Source organism: Mytilus californianus, unplaced genomic scaffold (genome assembly GCF_021869535.1).
Source record: "Mytilus californianus isolate M0D057914Y unplaced genomic scaffold, xbMytCali1.0.p SCAF_5, whole genome shotgun sequence".
NCBI classification, from domain to species: Eukaryota; Metazoa; Mollusca; class Bivalvia; order Mytilida; family Mytilidae; genus Mytilus; species Mytilus californianus.
In genome coordinates, this window is record NW_026262701.1 from 14,332,263 (window position 1) to 14,352,144 (window position 19,882).

The window sequence follows — 19,882 nt, forward strand, 5'->3', positions numbered from 1 at the left end:
TGGATCTATAACAGGTTAAACATTTAGATTGAGAATTCAGAAACTGGGCCAGTCTAACTGAGAATTAACCTAAAGTATTCCCGGGGTCGATCAAAGAAATTGTCATTGTAACCGTTTCCTATTACTGAGTGGTCGATAACTCTTTAGCGGACTGTTCATATAACTTTAAACATCATAAACTTCTTCATAGTAGTACGAAGCAGAAAAAGGACAATACCTGTATTACGCTAACTAAAGCCGGTTCTTAACGTGCTAGTTCACAAGTATATAGACCGCAGGAAGACATGTCACCCTACCAAGAGCCGACCAGTATTTGCTCTTAATCATTAAGCTTAGCAGAGAAGCAGCAAATACCATTTTTAAAGTCTTTGGTTTAACCGACCAGCATTCGAACCCACGACATACCACATTCGAGGCGAACACGCTACCACAAGACCACATATGCGGTTTGTTTCAGTTTGAATAAAGGTAGTGAACATTGAAAAAATTTCTTTTGAATATAGTATCATCTACTTGGGGTCAGGAGTTTCGGTATGTTTTAATTTTTACCTTTTCTGTTGTCTTATTCTAAAATTCCTTGGAATTTGTTATCAACAAACAGATATTTTTTGTCGAAATATGGTCCTTATGCATCAATTTTGAATTGTAATACTGTAGGATGGTTACAATACGGAGACCAATGTTATTTCTTTGGGCTAAATGGAGCAACATGGTTTGACGCGGATGTAAGTAAACAAATAATTTGAAACAAAAGGAAGGTCTGATTATAAGCGAAAACACGAAAAACAGAAGGTAACCAAAATTGACACAGTTTTGTGGCTTAAAATGTATCTTAATACTAGTGTTTTTCTTTATGAATTTTATATCTTTCATATTATATCAAATGTTTGTGTCTTCATTACCACGAAACAAAATGGACCAGTCTTGTGCTTGTTCAGGATGAATGGATACTGCTAACGACAAACAATGTATAGTTATCAAGGTAAGGAGATGTGGTGTGATTGTCAGTGAGACTAAACTTTACCAAAGACCAAAGATGTACTAGACAACTTCAGATCTCAGTACGGCCTTCAACAATGTGCTTGTTTTACGATTTTCTGCGCACACATTTAAGTAAGTAGTGAGATATAATGACATTATTCTCTTCTTGTAAACGCTGCTATGTATATCATTTCTCGGTGTAACTGCGACAAAATGTTCTTTTTATTCATATGATAATAATAACAGTGAATATTTTTAATTTTGATTTTTCATCGTTGTTGATCTACATGTACATGTAGCTACCCATAAACGAGCTTGCCCATGAACTGATGTTTGAGATTGTCAGACAGTTCCAATGTAAATAATAAAAAGTATTTCTGCAAATATTTCTGTTTCATATGTGCATGATATTTTGTTTTGTTTGTTTATGGGCACTTTTTATCATATTCGGTAAACATCTCACCAAAGCTTTCGTGTTCATCATTATAAAAATATCATGTTTGTACATGACGAATTCAAAATAAGTTTCTATGTCTATGTCTATTCAAAGTGATTTTACAAGTTCTGAAATGTTTTACCAATTGCAGAAAAGGAGCGTTTCAATATTCCCTTGCAGAGTTCATGATTACAAATAACACATTTAGAAATGAAAAAAATATGTTTACGTTTTATTGTGATTAAATTCAAAATATTGAGCATGAGTATATATAACTTCTTGACATTAGTCGTAAGAGATTATAGTAATTGCATTGTTTAGGCAACCTGCATGGGAATGGAAAGCCATTTAGTGAAAATTGAAAACAAATGGATAGACAATTGGTTATGGACAAAACGGCCATCAGGTATTAAATGGTTGCACATTTTTGTATGTGTGTACGGTATAATTGCTAGTTGATGGTATCCATTAACATACTGCTATATGTATACGGTTTTTGTTTCTGTCCCCAACCTCGATGTGGTTATATTAGAGCACTCTCCTCTTCATTGCTACAAAATTAAAAATTCTGCATAGGGCAGATTAACGAATGTGTTTCATGGTTTTCTTTTGTAATATCATAATCAGGTCATTGTTTTCGATATTCAAATTTGACAAAAACTACTATCAGATTTTCTGTCTATTAATGACCATCTTGCACCGCTGTAACTATCTTCCTTATAGGCAATATACCAACTTTGTTGAAGTAATAAACCTTAAATACCTGCTTTCTTTATTTATGACTATCAGTTGAAGGGTTCTCTTTGCAAAGACTTGTCAAAGAATAGTTTCAAATAGTTCCTAGATGATCTTTATAAGATGTGTCACAAAGTATATCGTCGTGCAAAATCTAAGACATTGTGCAAATCAGTACTAAACGTTCCTTTTTTCACTATTGAAGCTAATGGAAAATTCTTCTCCTAGTGTACCATTTGTGCACCAAGAATAATAATAAAAAAAAAAGAACCAAAAAAACCTGACAAAAATTACAAGACAAAACACATACACATACACAAAACAAGACACACATACATAATAGACAAAAACCAAACAACAGATAAAGCTTCGGAGCATTTTACGTAAAGTACAGGAAAAACAAACTTGCCCCATCACGTGACTTAAGAAACACTTCCTTATATTCATTTTAAACAAAACAGTAAAAACAGGTAAAGGTTTAACCTCGTCACATATTCATGTACCTGTTAAAAGTTCCTCGTCCATTGTTGTATAAAGTTAAAAACATCTAAATGATATTGATGTCATACTGTAATAGTCTCTTTTAAATCTATTCATAACTTGTATGCGTAAGTATTGTATCTACATTTTGCTATTGTTGGAAATCGTATTTTGACCCCTAGTCTAGTGGTCTTATAATTTTTCCTGTCGTTGAGATTTTGTTACAATGGCGTGCCCCAAACATCTTTTTTTTTTATATACGACAAATACGAAAAAACAGGAAAAAGGTAGAAATAATATTCTAAAGGAGTACAAAAACAAACACAAAAAACAAAAGAATAGAATGATTTATTGTTTGCTGAAAGTCGATAATATTTTGTGCATATCTAGCTGGACAACAAAAAAAAATTCAATAGGCTCGTGATACAAATTGGTCAACAAGTCTAAATGGCAACCAGGTTTATGGACAGTGATTTTCAACTACCACTGTATCAAAAAGGTACCCGAATAGAGAAATCTGGTTTGCAACAGGCCAAGTTCTACGATCTATTTAAAGTGTGGCTGCAAGAGTTTTTTAATGTCCAAAAGAGCACTAAACGAGACAACGGATTTAACGTCCAGATTCCGACCAGACGCAGAAAAAGTAAAAACGCAAATCAAAATAATACAAAAACAAGAGAAACCCCAGCAAATTGTGTTTTGTTTTTATAAAAGTCTAATTACATAATTTATAAACTTAGATTTAGAAAGATCGTGTGGATTTCATATGGTGATACAATGCGTTATAGTTACACGACCGATAATTTGATATACTAGTCCATTGTAACTCGGTCATTTCGATACGCTTTAATCTCTGAGGTATCTAAGACAGTGTTTCAATTATTGCAAATACAACACATACACAAAGATACATTGTGCATTTAAGTGGACAAAATCTTATTATCTTTTTTTTCAGCACAAAATTATTACTGGATAGGTTTAACAGACATAGAGAATGAAGGAAACTTTACCTGGAACATCGACAATACTGTTGCAAGTTACACACAATGGGCCTCAGGATATGGCAAAATTGCAGAAACTTATGATGTAGTAGCCTGGGGATGGAAAGATGGATGGTTCGATTATCCCCCGTCGTACAAATAAGGATATATATGCCAAAGAAATTATTGTATGTTGTATGTGTGGTTAAAAACATTGTACAGTACTTTGCTAACTTCTTAACATAATTGGATAAAACAAGCACACCGTCTTTGATTTAGCCAGTAACATAGATATACTGTTCCCAGATTTAGCTTATATTATATCTGTCATATTTTCATGACAACATAAAACATATTCAAAATTTGCGTATGGGCATTCAATTTAGATAAAGAAACTTTTGGAACCGGAAATCTGGTATAAAGGAAAGAATTATACACTAAGCAGATAGACATCCAATCTGGTGTCCTTATTTGCAGCTTTATGTTATGTAGGAGAATGTCTAATATTAAGTTGAAATATCTTATAAATATGTTTGAGTAATACGTCAAGCTGGCTGAGTATTTAAGATAAATTTGTATAACCTAGATGAAAGAAGGTGTTTGTCAAAGAACTGATAACTAGAATAAAGATTTGTACAAAACTAAAAATTGTACACACCATATTCATGCATCCATTCTTTCGGCCAGACGAACTATAGAAGAATTTGCCTTTGTAATTGTACCAATGTAATTGATATGCACATATTCAAATTAAGTTGTTAGTTCAGATAAGTATCTACAAGAACATTTTTCTATTCTTTCTAAATCTGGAATACTTTCTATAGTTTTCAAATGAAACCTATAAATTAGGTTCTGAGATGTCACTTGAATTTAACCCATTAGCAACACCCTTTACTATTCCACTTTCAATAGTTGCTCTCACCAACACATGCGATAAATTCATATGATATTTACGAAATTGTTATTCAGAGCTCTAATCAAAACCTTTTACAATTGTACATGGTTATAAATAAATATTTTCTTTCATGGATGAGTTGGTTTACGGTTGTTGATTCAGTGAACTATTTGAGACAATACCTTTTTAGCTCACCCGGCCCAGAGGGCCAAGTGAGCTTTTCTCATCACTTGGCGTCCGTCGTCCGTCGTTAACTTTTACAGAAATCTTCTCCTCTGAAACTTCTTGGCCAAATTTAACCAAACTTGGCCACAATCATCATTAGGGAATCTAGTTTATGTGTCCGATGACCCGGCCCGCCAACCAAAATAGCTGCCATGGCTAAAAAGAGATCATAGGGTAAAATGTAGATTTTGGCTTATATCTCTGAAATCATAATATCTAGGGCAAATCTGACATAGGTAAAATTGTTCATCAGGTCAAAATCTATCTGCCCTGAAATTTTCAGACGATTCAGACAACCCGTTGTTGGGTTGCTGCCCCTGAATTGGTAATTTTAAGAAAATTTTGCAGTTTTTGGTTATTATCTTGAATATTATTATAGATAGAGATAAACTGTAAACATCAATAATGTACAGCAAAGTAAGATCTACAAATAAGTCACTTGACCAAAAAGGTCAAATGAACCCTTAAGGAGTTACTGCCCTTTAAAGTCAATTTTAAACAATTTTTTGTAAATTTTTGTAATCTTTTACAAAAATCTTCTCCTCTGAAACTACTGAGACAAATTTAACCAAACTTGGCCACAATCATCATTAGGGTATCTAGTTTAAGAAATGTGTCCGATGACCCCGCCTACTAACCAACATGGACGACATGGCTAAAATAGAACATAGGGGATAACATGCAAGTTTTGTTTATTATTTTTTAAACCGTTATAAAAAGAGAAAATCTGAAAAAAGCAAAAATATTCAGAATAATTAGCTCTACCAATTGTCCATATACGTCAAAACTGTTAGACAAATTCTTATAGGAGTTATTGCCCAAATGACAAATTTTATCATTTTTTTCCTTTTTTGCCTATTATCATAAAAACTATTGATATTTAGAGAGAAACATTTTTTTCCCGTTATGCCTTATATGATTTAAATTATAATAGATAATAAACACTTTAAATAACAAAAATGATCAGCAAGGCAAGATCTATTAAAAAATTCAAATTTTGCCGATATAGTTAGTAGACTGTCACTCTTCATAGGAGTGATTGCCCTTAAATGAGCAATTTTTTTACCCTCTTTTGTGTTTTGGGCAAAAACTAAAGAAGATAGAGAGAAACTAAACAGAATAAAGATCAGTTATACAAGATCAACAAAAATAGAGATTTTTTTGTCATGAAGTTTATTCTCGACTACAATGTTGGAGAGTGTCCTTTGTTTGATATGCACATCGACCAAGGTGAGCGACACAGGCTCTTTACAGCCTCTAGATGATTTTCATAATTCATTTATAAAACAGTGGCTATACCAAAATCATTTTCTTTTCAGGTCAGAGAAAAAATCAAGACAACAACGTCATTACCAGCAGTATGTAGTTGTTTATATGTGAATAATTAATACTGATATTAATTTGTATGTTGATTCAAACAAATTTTGCTGTCTAAAAAGTAGAAGATTCACGTCCATTTCAAAACTCTGTTTAGAAATTCGTATGTAGCATCTCTGCACGAAAGTTTATAAATAACTCTTTCTTTCATTTTCTATATTAAAGTGAATGAAAATAAAACACTTTATGAATTTCGTGAGTTCGAAGCACTTTTTTGGATATTCCTTCACCAAGATTTTTTTCTCTCGTGTTAATCATATACCGGTATCATGCTTAACAATATGTATATATAAAATTCTTGATATTTTTAAATACTTTTCCATCAAATATTTTGTTTTACAGTGTTTCATTTACTAAAATTGTTTTTAGATATTTCACAGCCATTGCGAAGTAGAGATTTCATGATGTTAGGCTTTTGTATTAAATAATTACAAACTGTCCCACAACAAGAAAGTTTTTTGTATTCAAAGATATTCGATTCCTGATCTTATTTTTCAAGCTTTAAAAAAGACATTTCCAACTGTCCATGTATAACATGATTGATTGTTGCTTGCTTATCAAGGCAAATATTTCATGCATATTCAGGACGAGAAGAAATTAACAATTTTAAATACTGGATAGTAGGTTCAATTGAATGAAGGGAGGGGAATTTTGATTGCCATTGGCATTGTAAATGTGGCTATGTTGGATAGGGCAGACATTTTACTTCCAATATGTCACATTTTATTGCCTCAAATAGTTGTTAATTTTACAATGGTTCTTTAACTGGAGCGGGAGCGATATAAATCAACCTATACGAGGCTGCGTATTTATACATCCCACACATTTTTAAGCATACACTCAACTTTACATGTAGCTATGGTTTTAATGCCATACTCGAGAGGTCAATAGATGACCATATTTCTATATCACAATCAACCCTTTGAAATTCCCTGGAAGAAATTTTGCATTGTTTTGATTTTTCGTCTGCTGTTTAATGCTTCTTAGATGTTTTTGTTTTTGTTTCGCGACATACCGAAAAGATTTTTGATATTGTACAGTGATTACGGTGCCCCGGTGTAACCGAACAGTTATCCCTATTGAAATTGTACACTGTTTTTTTTTGTTATCGATACTCCTTCAAAACCGTAATCTATTTTCATATAATACGGTCCTTAGTCATCAACATGAAAATGATGTAAAGATCAAAGGTCAAGGATATGTTCTTAATTTTACTTGTTATCGCTACTGTACAGACACCGAACCAGTTAACGATGGAAGCTTTTTGTCAAATTTCTAATTGCTATACGACGAAACTTCAATACATTTGGTTCGGTGCTCTAGGGATTTTCTAATTTGGAGTCTCTACTTTATCATTTGAAATAACCTGTTATGCTATATTACTCATAAACCATGCATATTAGAGGCCTGAGGTATTTTAATTTGAAAACCATAAAGTATACCTTGAAATAGAGGTCCGAGTCAAAAGTCAATTTGACATTCTAGATTTCGACCTTTGCGATTTTCGGATCTCTTTAAAACTGTAAGAGATAGACAAAGAAAGAAAGGAACAAAATAAAATTGAGAATCGAAACGGGGAATGTGTCAAAGAGACAACAACTCGACCAAAGAGCAGAAAACAACTCAAGGCCACCAATGGGTCTTCAACACAGCGAGAACATCCCACATCCGGAGGTGTTTCGACCTTATGTCGAAACTCTGTTTCATTCAGTAAACTAGATGTGTCTGAACGACACGATTGGCCCCGCTCGCAAAGAATTTTGCAGCCATGCTTAAAAGTGGAAATATGAGAATAGAAGTCCGTATAACTGTTATTTTCACGAAATTTTCAAAGTGACGGAATGACGGAATGACGGATAAGGGTTAACATATATGGCCCCGACCATTTTGTGGCGGTGCCATAAAAATAATCCGATGATATTTATAAGAGTTATTGCCCCTTGAAAGTTTAGATTTGTGACTTGTTTGTTTTATCTTTTCATATTGATTCTTTGAGCTTTTTGCATTAGGTTGAGAGATATATGACCTTATATAATGGTTTACTTTTGTAAATTTTGACTTGGATGGAGAGTTGTCTCATTGGCACTCATACCATATCTTCTTATATCTATTGAAAAAAGTCACCCTAAAGTAACTTTTTGTATTCCTACACTTTACCACAAAGGCGAGGATTTAAACTTTCCCATGTTGAACTTTCAATTTTTGTGTATCAGCATTCCAGCATTTCCTGTATAATGAGTTTATCCCTTTCTCAGTGTATTGGTTCCTAATATTTTCTAGTCGTCTTTATTTGAACACGATCATTGCGGTCTGTTGGGTCTGATCTGTTCTTATGTTAAGGGCCATTATATAGCATAGGATTTTAACCAAAAATATTATTTTAGATACTTGTAAGAAATGTAGTTAAATTTTACTGATGTTCAAATCTCATGCATCGGAAAAAAAGAAACAAATCACGGTAACAAACGAAATCGAAAGAAATCGCATGAACTCCGAAGGAGCGAGACTCCTGCTGTATACAAGCATCACCCGCCATTCACATATGTACAAATACTAGTCGGTCAGTAGAGGTGCACAATTAGTACCCATTGAAATATAAATTAACCGAAATCAACAAATATGTTGTCGATTAAAAAGATTTTTTTTTTATGAAATCGTCTTTGGTGTATTTTTTTTTTATTAGAATCGGTGTGGTTATTCATGAAAAAAGATTTTGAGTGACCTAAAACTAGTAATTTGTATATCTACGATTCCCATTTTTGAAGCCAAAGCTCTGTCTTATGAGACGATTTAGTCGATCTTTTACTTGAGTATGGAGAATAGAAGGGCGGAGCGTATAACAATCAAAAGTTTTGACAATATTGCAAAATTTGAAAAAAATATGATTAAGGATTTTATAGAAGATCGTTAGAATTTTAAAGAATCCATATTGGATTGACACCACTAGGTGAATATACCTCATCACTATATTTTTGAAGGCCAACTTTTACTATAGAAAGAATGGTAGTAAGAACTTAAGAACGATGTTTAATCAAAGATATGGACGATCTGTTTATTTTTCTTTCTTTATAGTGATTTTTTGTGAAGTTTAGGTATCCAGTATAATGACGGAGACTTTCATCGTCCTTTTTATGTCAATACCGAAGGAGAGAAGGACGGATTTGTGATTTTCTTAAATCTCTTTCGTGAAAGATATAGAGGTTTATGTGGGAATCCCAGATTTACAGTTATAAGCACTGACGAAATTCTCAATTTTGGGACAAATCCATGAACATTAGGGCGAGGTTTGCTTTATTTTTTGTTAACACTGAGTCTCAATCCTCCCAACCATATTTATTAGTGTTAGAACAAACTATTTACAATAAAATTTAAACAAAAAAGGCATTTATTTTCTATTTCCGGTGTTAAACATTTTCTTGTTTCTTTATTGCAGGAACCGGCTGGTTGAGATTTGGCAATGAATGTTATTTCTTTGGAACAAATGGAGTAGACTGGTTTACGGCTGACGTAAGTCTATGAAACCTTTGATTGATATTCATTTCCTTGATATGTAAAAGGAGAAGTATGAGTCATTATCTGGCCCCTAAATTTCCAAAAATGGAAAAGAAAAAATCATTTTTTTTTTCAAAATTATGTCAGTTCTTATAGTTTATAAATAGGATGATTTAATATCGACACTTTAAAAAAGAAATGTGATTTCTGGTGTCGACATGTTCACATATGTAGCCATTAATTGTCATTTTAAACGTAGGCAAAATTAGATAATTTATGAGCCAAATCTTTATCGAAAAATATATTTCAAAGACTTAGAAAATATCTGTTTGAGGGTACGGCCTTGCTCAATATCTCATATTGATAAAATTGAGAATGGAAATGGAGAATGTGTCAGAGAGACAACAACCCGACCAAAGAGCAGAAAACAGCCGAAGACCACCAAGTGGTCTTTAACACAGCGAGAAAATCTCGCACCCAGAGGCGGGCTTCAGCTGGCCCCTAAACAAAAATGTGTACTAGTTCAATGAAAATGGACGACATACTAAACTTCAAAACTTATAAATGAACTAAAATTAAAAAAAACATATAAGACTAACAAAGGCCAGAGGCTCCTGACTTGGGGCAGGCGCAAAAAATGCGGCGGGGTTAAACATGTTTTGTGAGATCTCAACCCTCCGCCTATACCTCTAGCCAATGTAGAATAAAGAAACACATAGCAATACACACAGTAAAACTCAGTTTAAAAGAAGTCCGCATGAATTAACAAAGGACTACTAGCAGTTACCGACATGCCATCTCCAGACCTCAATCAAACTGATTGAAAGATTATGTCTTCATCATATGAAAATCAAGCACAATTTCTTTTTAACAGAACGTTTTTTTTTCATTATGGGGTTTTGTGGTTTTCGCAAATACCGCAATGTGATTCTTTGACAGGTTGATTTTCATTGCTAACATTAATGGTCGATAGAATTGGCCGCTAGCTTGATTGGTCGCTGGAATTGGTCTCTAGCTTGAGTCTGGTCCGTTAGGGGTTTAGTATCATACCATCATAAAATATATGAGAAGAACATAACCCGTATCATGCCAACGACTGGTTTAAGAATAAATGTGTTTATTTTCGATGCAAAGACCCTATGAGTGAATCAATATTAATACCAAAATATGCCGTCTTTAATGACCTGACAACAGTATCATAACTATTTCCCTTCTAAATAAGTCTGTTTAAAGGTTTGGTTAGCTTTTGAGGTGAATGTCGACATTTTTGTGCTTTATATAGAATATTACCATAAAAGATTGCATATGAAATACCTGAACGTATAAGATGTCTGCATGTTGATTTATATTTACGAATGATGTCCTTGTACCGATGATAAAATTTAGTAAATGTTTTGACTAGTTTGTGATATCGAAAACCCTGGTGTCATAATTTTTTAGTAATACAGAGATTTCTAAAACCAAATACGTTGTTATATACACGAACAAATCGAACAAGTTGAGATATATAAACACCATAAGATGGTGACAAGGGAACGTCATCATCTAAAAATGGATAATTAACAATAGGAAATGAAAAATCATCTCTTTCATCATAAATTTTGGTATTAAGCTTTCCGTTAAAGATATAGATAAAAAGATCCAGGAAAAGGCAGTGTTCACTGTTAGTATTAGCTTTATTTAAAGTCAGTTCATCAGGATAAATCTCTTTAGTGTACATACTGAAGTCGTCATTATTGAGAGCCAATATATCATCCAAATATCTAAAAGTGTTATTAAATGTATGTATCAGATGTTGTTTCGATTGGTCTTTGCTGATTTTAGTCATAAATTGTAACTCATAACAATACAGAAACAGGTCCGCAATAAGTGGTGCACAGTTAGTCCCCATTGGAATTCCGATAACTTGACGATATACGGAATCTCCATAGCGAACAAGAATATTATCGAGTAAAAATTCAAGGGCAGTTATCGTATCAAAGCAGGTCCAATTTACATAGTTCTTTTGTTTGTTGTTACAAAAAATGACCTAAAAGAGTTTGAACATATATATTCGCATTCTGACTTTTTAATGCTAATTTAGATAGGTGTGTGAATGTTTTCTTTATAAGATTATGAGGCTAAGTGGTATATAGGGTAGAAAAATCAACTCTTTGAATTAACAGATTCGAAATCACCAATATAAGCATGCAATTTATCTAGTACTTCCAACGAATTTTTGACACTCCAAAAGTAATTAATTCCACTATTTCAAAGGCCTTATTTGAACAATTTATTACCATGTTGTTTATTGTACCAAGTGTACTAGTAAGTAGAGTAGACAGTTTAGAAGTGGAATAATGGCTTGAAGACGAAATAAATCTATACAATTTTTACATTTAAATGCAAGACTTTTGGATTCACTCAAGCAAATGTACATTCTTATCAAGAAAAAGTTATCATATTTGATTGAATGGTCTTTTGAGAAATCTCGTTGCAAATTTATTTGCTGTAACTCGTTTAAAGCCTTTTTCTGTAACGAAAAAGGACACTTACTGGAAATGTGAAAATATGATTGAAGCTTTAAATTTTCTCCTGGACAACATATATGTACGTTTCGGCGATAAAGTGTATCGACAAGTAGTAGGTATTTCTATGGGCACTAACTGCGCCACTTTAATAGCAGATTTTTTCCTGTATTGCTATGAATCTCATTTTATGACCAAACTCAGTAAAGACACGTCATTGTTACATGTGGTTGATACATTCAACAATACCTACCGTTATCTGGATGATATTTTTTCGTTACATAATCCAGAGTTATCTAAATATACTACCGAAATTTACCCAAAAGAACTTACTTTAACTAAATCTAACATAAACAGCAGTAGTTGTCCTTTTCTATATTTAGACATCTCAATTTCTAAAGGGAAACTCCATACTAAAATTTACGACAAAAGAGATTTTTCATTCCCTATTGTAAATTTTCCTTTTTTAGACGGCAATGTTCCTTTGGCTCCATCATACGGTGTTTATGTATCCCAACTCGTTCGTTATGCCCGTGTGTGTAGTGATGTCATAGATTTTAACGAACGTAATCAATGCATTACAGGTAAATCATTAAGTCAGGGATTTCGTTACCATAAATTACTAAAAACATTTACTAAATTCTTTCTTGGATACAAAGATTTGATTAGTAAATTTGGCTGTACCTGTAGAAAACTTACTAAAAACGGTATTTCACATCCTAAATTTTACAGTAATATAATACTAAAAGCTCGGAAATCACTATGTGATCTGTGTAAACTCATCGAACCTCTAAACAAACTTATTACATTTTGTAGTAAAGGTTATCTTACCAATATTGTAATTAGATCTTTGAATATAGTTTACATTGGCATTAATATCGATTTTGTCATCAGCAAATTAAAACATAACTAAATTTGTATTCTTTCCAAACGGGATGTATAAAGACACACCCACATTTATTTTTGTCTATTAAGAGGTTAACTCCTAACTATCCTACTGCTTGTCGATACATTTATTTTTGGCATTGCACAAGTCATGTCTTCTTTGACTGTCCATGTCGTTAAAATACCAAATCCCTAGGATGTGTTTTAGTTGATTTTAGTCTCTGATGCATGATTTTTTATTATTAATTGTTTTTGGCTTTTAACTAGCTGTCAGTAACTGCGAGTACTCAAATCGTGCTTTCTTGTTAATTTGTCCTGTTGATACTATTTGTAATGCTTTTTTGTTATTTAATGTTTACTTATTCAGGGTTATATCTGGTTTATATACCAGCTTTGATAAGTGTTTGGTATTACTATAAATTTTCACTTCTTCGAACTATGAACATCAAAATTATTTATTTTGTAAAAATATGTCCTTTCTCCTTTTAAACTGTATACCTAGCAACAAAATTATTTTCATTTACCTGTGTATAATATTATTCTAAATGGCGGACTTTTGTTTAAGGTTATTGTTGTTTTTCTGAAAGTCTTTAACATTTCACAGCGGTATAATACTGTTACACTAATTATTCATCCCTTATTTTATTGATTTTGTACTTACATTGTATCATAGATCAAATTTATTCGTTCAGTGTATGTTCACTTGTGTTAATATGTCTTTTGATTGAGTTAAGCCATTTCAATTGATATTTTATAGTGTGTCTTTCTATTTTGTGATGTTACACTATTGTTTCAGATAAGGGTAAAGGTTTGGTAACATTAAAACGTTTAAACCCGCTGCAATTGTTTGCACCTGTCCTCAGTCAGGAATCTGATGTTCAGTAGTTGTCGTTTGTTGATGTGGTTCATAAGTGTTTCTCGTTTCTCGATTTTTTATATAGATTAGACCGTTGGTTTTCCCGTCTGAATGGTTTTACACTAGTAATTTTTGGGGCTCTTTATAGCTTGCTGTGCGGTGTGGGCCAAGGCTCCGTGCTGAAGACCGTACTTTGACCATAATGGTTTACTTTTATAAATTGTGACTTGGATGGAGAGTTGTCTCATTGGCACTCATACAAAATCTTCTTATATCTATTGTTATAAGACTTCGTTTGAAAATTACAACTCTTAGTTCAGTGAATTTCGTTGGCGTCTGTCTCTAATAAATGTTGATAGTTTGATGTTATAAGCTTAAAAAAGAAGCTAATTGTTGGTCTAAAGCAATATCTGTTTAGTTTTTTTTTTTAAATGTTGAATTTTTCTTGGATATTTCATTGTTATTGGTTTTGAACAGTAAATTTCCCCCCTGTGTCGGAATTTCATAAACAAAGTGGAACAATAATACCAATGTTTCACTTAGCAAAAAGACCCGTCTGATTCAACTTTGTAACGAACGTCGCGCGTTAAACGAACAGACCGATACAAATTCCTTATGTCCTCCACACGCGCTTGGGTACAGGATTTGTATATGTTTTTTCATAGTTTGATTTGACTCAGAATATTAAATTTTCTATTCTTCTACCACATACTTAACAACACTATACTTGTCTTACCATGTTTTGTGTGAATTTTTCAACTCGGATAAAATCCCTAATTTTACTATTCCATACTCAAAAACAACTGAGGAACTAATTCGAAGCTGTTTTCTTTTAAACTTGCATTTACGTGCCTGGAATTTCGACTTTAAGATATATAATTTTTCCCAATTAACTCTTCCAGTTCGTCTGAGGTATATAAATGTATGGATGAGTTCCGAAAAAAAAAAACCGGGAAAAGATTATTTTTCTTAGGTAAAAGTTCGTGAACAAGTAGCCTGTCCTGCATTGTTTTAAACTTTCGGGAACGTAAATGCAAGTTTAAAACAGAAATGATTCGAGTCAATTGTATTGTTGTTTTAGATATTGATAGTAAAATTAAGTTCAAATTCATGAAAATTATTGTGTACCCAAACCCAAGCACATGTGGTATACACCACCAAAAAAAAACACGAGAAAAAGATATTCTGCGAGATTGCTAAGGAGGCAAACAACTGGGTTAAAATAACGGAAATAGATAAAAATAACATTGTTTTACCCAGCGTTATCCCGCTAGAAATCAGTAGTCCTTAAGCACAATGCAACAAGTAAATGTAATGTTTTTTCTTCGACAGGATGATTGCAGACAAAGGGGAAGTCATTTAGCAAAGATGTACAACAATACATTAGATGAATGGCTGATGACGAAAAAACCATCAGGTATAAAGACAAAGAAGTTAAAGAAACCTCTTTCAAAAGTTATAAACAATAACCGAAAGATGAATAAAAAAAAGTCGATCGCTATGAATGAAAAACAAGAAGAAGACCTATTTCAGTGCGCATGTCATTTATTTAAAAAAAAAAAAACATCGTCAGGTGCGCCACTTGAAACAAAAATTTTGGATAGCCAAAACTATTCTTTTCATATATACTTCATCTTGTTTTTTTCAGCAAATTTTTGTTCTTCTCTCAGTGGGATCCGAACTCCTGTTTTCTGACATTATGGCAACACACCATGTACTGTGTTAAGTGTTTTAGACCACAGGACTAGTTTATATGAAAATAAAGCGTTCGTTAGTCGAGAAATGTCTTTCCTCGTCGGTTTAAAAAGTAAAGGTTGCAACACAGTATTTTTCGTTATTTATATCGTTTTCAACTGAAATTTATTTTACAGCCCAATCGTATTACTGGATTGGACTAACAGACATGACAAATGAAGGACAATTCAGATGGACCGTCGATAATACTTCCCTTACATTTTCAAACTGGGCGTCAGCCTATGGCACAGCGAAGGGGTCGCCAGACAGATCAGACGTTGTAGCATGGGGTTGGAGTTCTGGATGGTTTGATTATCCAGCTACAGATAAATATGGATTTGTTTGTCAAAGCAGGACCTGTAAGTAATTTAATCTCATATAGATACATGTACCAGTACTGACATTAGGGCCCATTCTTAAGATCTTTTGTTTCCTGTTGATTAACAACATTGTGAATTAGAGTACATGTAATTTCTTACGCATTTTTAAATTTACAGCAAAGCTATATATAATTTATCTTGTCTGCTGAGTTTATTCCATAACAGAATTCTGGTTAAATTGATAAATTCCGTTGCCAGTGTGTCTTCCCTGTTAAAATTTTTATTTTTCTTCGCTCGTGAAATCTTAACATGACGCTGATACATGCATGTATCGTAGTTTGACATATTTTGAAAAAACTACTACAAAAAGCTATGATGTTTTGATAATGCCTAGTAGACGATCTAAAAAAGAAGTAAAACTGAAAGCAATCAAGACCGTTTACTTATTTGGAAACACGAGTGAGTGAGACTTTCATGTTCCCTATTGTGTTCTCAAACAATGAATGTAGCATTCAGTGTAACAGTTAGAATTATTACAAATATCGTCGTACATTCATTTCTTAACATTGTGTACCGCCTTGCATCTATTTGTTTTCTTTTTCAAGATGTTGATACTTAATAAATTTAGCCCTGATCATTTTGTCGTGTTTCTTTTATGTTTTCAGGTGATGATGCAAATTAACAAAGATCGAAGAAGACAGTTGAATTACAGTAACTAAAATTGTGTTGTTGAGTAGTTTGTTATTAACACTACACATGTTTTACCATGTGCGCTCAAAACAAACAAATCAGAAAGGGTAATGTTTAAAATCGAAGACATCCTTACCTAACAGAGCATCCTTAATTTTTAGTTGGTTTCCATTCGTTTGATGTGTTTGACCGGTACCTATACAACACGACAAGCACTTAATCGCCCCAGGTCGAAAAAAAGGATGAATGAGACTAAGCAAAATCTGCCATCAACATCTTATTCTCCATGTAACAAACATATTAAGATATGACATAAGACATCGAATAACGAGGTTCTTGAATCGGGGCAGGCACATGAATTAAGAATAAACTCATCATAGATACCAGGATTAAAATTGCGCCAGACGCGCGTTTCGTCTACAAAAGACTCATCAGTGACGCTCGAATCAAAAAAAGTTGAAAAGGCCAAATAAAGTACGAAGTTGAAGAGCATTGAGGACCAAAAATTCCTAAAAGTTTTTGCCAAATACAGCTAAGGTAATCCATTCCTGAGGTAGAAAAGCCTTAGTATTTCAAAAATTCAAAGTTTTATAATCAGTTAATTTATAATTATGACCATATCAATGATAAATCATGTCAAAAGAGAAGTGCTGACTTCTGGGCTACTAAACGGGTTAAACTAGTTTCTTTAGATCACACTCCTACCCATTTTAATCTCGATAAGAAAACTAACTGAAGGTACACAAGAGAACAGGTTTATTAGAAAATAAACTCCACTATACATTGATCGCTTTTTTTTGTTAACTTTCATAATATTAGTGTTAATAATTGAGATTTAAATAATCAGTAAGGGTCTCGAAGGGATACTCATACTACATGTATCTTTTGTTAATTTAACTTGCACGCGAAGTAGATTAGTAAGTAGAGGTAAGAAGTAATAGCGTTTCAAACGTGACAAATATGTCGGACGTGGACTCAAATGTTTTACCTTGGCTTCAATGCCTTAAAGAACAATTTGGATGATGTAAGCGTATTAAATCATTTGTTGTTCCGTCTGTTTCCTTACTGACGATAATTTAATTGTTAGTAACTATTGTATGTTAAAACTATAACTTAGTTCAATAGAGAGAAAAAAAGAGATAGAAAATACCAAGGGGACAGTCAAAAACTATAAAAAGAAGAAAAATTGACTACAGCATGTCCAAAGGAAAACAGCAATTCACAAAACACCACACAGAAAACTAAAGAATGAACAAGAAAGAACCCCACCAAAATCGTGGGTGAACCCAGGTATACCAGAATGGTCAGCAGTTCCTGCTCCACTTGTGGCCTCCGCCATGTAGCTCATGGTAAAGCTTGGTTCATGAGTCATCGATAATGTATCATAAGTGGCGGATTGGTGAAAGTATCTTTTCTTATCTAAGACATCATCAAACTCATGTAGAATGCTAATAATGGTTTTAAGGACAGAGGACAGATTAGGTGCGGAACTGTAGCATGGTCTTTGTTATTTCTTTTTATAATTTGCAGACTATTTGGTGCTGTGCATCTAATAACACACAAAACAGATCCCAGTAGATTCAACACAGATATTAAAAATAAAGTCGCATAAAAATGTAACACTGAAAAATAAAGCTTATGTTACACAAACACCCGTAAACAGACCTAGGAGTGAACCCACGTGCTTCGGAAGGGTAACCATTTCCTGCTCCACGTGAGACAAGTAGGCTTTATCTATGATCTCATTATTCTAATATTTTATTAAGTAAGTCGCTTTCCGCGAGGTCCCAATCGGGTGAAAGAGGAGAGATGATTGTGATTACGACAAGTGGAACATTTTCGTCGTTAACTGTAACACCAATGTTCCACAATGGACAACCTAATTATGATGGCGTCTGTAAGAATTTGAAAGGTGACTTCACCATTACCATAAGGAACTCTTCGTTTTAATAGCTTCTTCCTAAGCAGAAACCCTCTATCAAGAAAATCGTGAAAGTATACGCAAGCCTTGGAATGTCGTATCAACTTGAAGATATTTACACCAAATGCACGATGGAATCTTGCTACACAGAAAAGAGAAAAGAATTCACAATTGGAAATTCGAATCAATCTTTTTTTTGTAAAGTTTATAGTTCAACCGATCCTCAATCCCTCAATCGGTCAGATGAATATAAAAAGAATAAGATGTTTTAAAATTATAGCCGAAATGGAAAAAAAGATCGAATAATGATAATGATTGATTGCTACTTGCTGAACGTTCTTGTACATCTTCGCTATCCAAGGGTTACGATCCAGTCCCCTCCTCTCCACCCTTGGTAGATAAAGCCAATATTTGTGATTACAATGCTGCGCCATCTAACGGTAGATAAAAGTCATGCCCATTCCGACTACATCATTCTTGACCAAATTGCAGCACTTCAACTCTCTTCAGTGTGGAGGTGTAAAATGTTTGTGTCTAGTGTTTACAAATTTCGTGAAGCAGGAACCGAAAATATTGACATTCCAAAATTTCCACTAAAGCATACCTAGGAACTTCAATTAGTTGATTAAGAACTTTAAAATTGTCAATAAATATCGTCTCATGTTTCGGGGGTCAAGACTTGTTGCCAAATCAGCACTTGGCAATTGCTTGTTTACATTTTCTTCATTTACATGTGATGCTCTTAAAGGCGCTATTTGATTAGATGCAGCCAGTTATAACTACGACCAATGGAAATCATTTATTTACCTCGCGGATCCGAAATTCTATCTTAATCCACCAAGGGTGGAGAGGAGGGTACTGGATCGTAACCCTTGGCTAGCGAAGATGGTCCTTGTAAAGAACTTGTTGATTAACATAAGCACTTGTTGCTTGTTTCTGAATCCTATTTGTGAATGTGAATATATATTGTAATTTGTATAATTCATAATAATAAAATATTGTTTACACTAAAGAAATAATCCCGTGAATAAGCCGTTTGAGTTTTATGAAACTTTAAAGAATAACTATTACCAATTCAAGTTTCATATGTGACAGCTAATTGATATCTTTTCTATTCTTACAAGAATATAAACTCTGATATTTTGTTGCTAGATTGCTTTGTCAATCGTTAAGAGAATTTAACCCGTTAATCCTACGTAATATGCATAACCAGTTCTGTTTTATACAAGAGATGCATAATTATACTATTTAATGATATTGTCTCTTTCTGTATCCTTCACCAGAGACATATGTATATTTAGTATATATATATGTCTTTGCCTTCACTGAAATACAAATGATAAACACTTGATCAAGATAAACTACTTT

The 19,882-nt window shown here is 33.2% G+C and overlaps 1 long non-coding RNA gene across 1 annotated transcript; it reads left to right on the forward strand.

Annotated features, from left to right (window-relative positions):
- Positions 1–1,732: 1,732 nt before the first annotated feature.
- Positions 1,733–17,340, forward strand: LOC127702284 (uncharacterized). The gene is made up of 7 exons (XR_007982353.1): positions 1,733–1,823; positions 3,588–3,800; positions 6,052–6,090; positions 9,543–9,616; positions 15,182–15,266; positions 15,721–15,942; positions 16,569–17,340. It is a non-coding gene; the product is annotated as an uncharacterized LOC127702284 (long non-coding RNA).
- Positions 17,341–19,882: the final 2,542 nt, after the last annotated feature.